Here is a 1,644-nt window from a genome sequence, read left to right as displayed (position 1 = left end):
CGCAGGACTGCGCGGCTCCAGGCTGTGCCTGTGCGGGTCTCCGGCAGCTCGTCCACCTTCCCCGCCGCTTCCCGGGAGCAGAGCGGCCCGTCTGCCCAGCCCTCAGTTCAGGCTCGGCCTGTGGATGCCCGCGGCCCCGGTTCCCATCCGCTGCACCCGGGGCCCAGTCCGGCTTCTTCCCCAAAAGCCTCGCCCTGAGGACGGTCCCAGGAGAGGGCGGACCTCAGACCTGCTGAGCCCCGAGAGCAGCAGCGGGGGTGGCGCTGTTCCCCTTCAGGCCCCAGAGCGGGACCAGCGGCCCAGGAGCCCGGCCCTGGTGCTGGGGCGGCTCCTCCTGGGCCCCGAACCGCGGGGCCCCCTCCCAGGAGGGAGGTGCGGCCGCCTCCGCGGGGTGAACGCGGCTCCGGGTCCCCAGCTCTGGCTGCGGGCAGCGCAGGAGGCTCCTCTTCCCTTTGGGGTTCCGGTCCCCACACCTGGTTGCTCCTCCCCCAGGGAGTCTGTGGGGGGAGGAGGGGGAGCTGGGGTCTCCTTGCCATGACCCCCGTGGAGGTGGGGCCTCTGACCCCCTCTCCCATCTGCCTCCTGCAGCTCCCCGCCTGCGGGGCACCTTAGTGTGAGGAGCCCCGGGAGCTGAGTGGGAAGCGTCCGCCCGGAACTCCTGGGCCTTTAAAGCTTCACCTGAGTCACTGGCCTGTGGCGAGTTCCCTGTGCAGAGCGCCCCCCGCGGGAGGGACGCGGCTCCTGCAGCCACACCTTCGGGCGCCAACAGGGGGCAGCAAAGGGCACGTTGGGCCCAACCTCAGGCTTTAAAGGGGGGGGTGGGGGGGTGTTGGTTTGTTTTCTCTATTGTGTGCGTTTTGTACCCCATAATTGAAATGCATTCTCCCTGAGTGTGAGCCTCAGGGCACTGACCCCACAGGCACCCATTTCGCAGGATCCTGCGCCTTCTGGGCTGTGTGTGCGGCCATGGCCTCTCCCTCTGTGATCAGGACAGTTGATCAGTGCGGCTCCTTTTCTCCTTGAAAACTGTGCTCAGCAAAAGGGAGCTCCTCCCTCTCTCTCAGAAAGAGGGGGCTCCCCTGGGAGCCAGAGCTGATGGCCTTGCTGAGGGGCCCGGGGCGGGTTCCCACGGGGACAGGGCAGAGCCGGGAGGGAGGGAGGAAGGGGTGTCTGCAGCCGCGGCCCCTCCAACAGGCCTCCAGCTGTGAGACTGAGAGGAGGGCGGCCCCCAGGCGCGTGGCGACTTGGGGAGGAGGTGACTCTGTTGGGGGAGAAGCCCCTTCCCCTCCACATGGAGCGGCTCTTGCTCTGAGTCACCGACCGCGTCTCTGGGACTCGCCATCGCCCAGCGCAGGCCCGTCCCCTGTGCGTCCATGGAGACAGCACAGCGCACGCCGCTCCCAGCACCCGCCGCCTCTGGGGACACAGCACCGGGACGCGAGGAGGCCCCGCGGGGGCGCAGGGCGACCCAGGAAGCCTTCCCGGAGGGGGCGGCGGGCAGGACCCGCCCAGGACTCAGACCCACAGAGCTGCTGGGTGCCGCGCAGCCTCCTTTCCAGGTCCCCGGCCGCCCGACTGTCCCTCCGGGACCCGCCAGTCCCTCCACCCGCGTCCGGGACGGGGTCCGCCGTCCTTCCTCGGCTC

Source organism: Myotis lucifugus, unplaced genomic scaffold (assembly GCF_000147115.1).
Source record: "Myotis lucifugus unplaced genomic scaffold, Myoluc2.0 scaffold_1675, whole genome shotgun sequence".
In the NCBI taxonomy this organism is placed as follows: Eukaryota; Metazoa; Chordata; class Mammalia; order Chiroptera; family Vespertilionidae; genus Myotis; species Myotis lucifugus.
The sequence above is the reverse complement of the archived record's forward strand: the minus strand, read 5'-3'. Positions refer to the sequence as shown.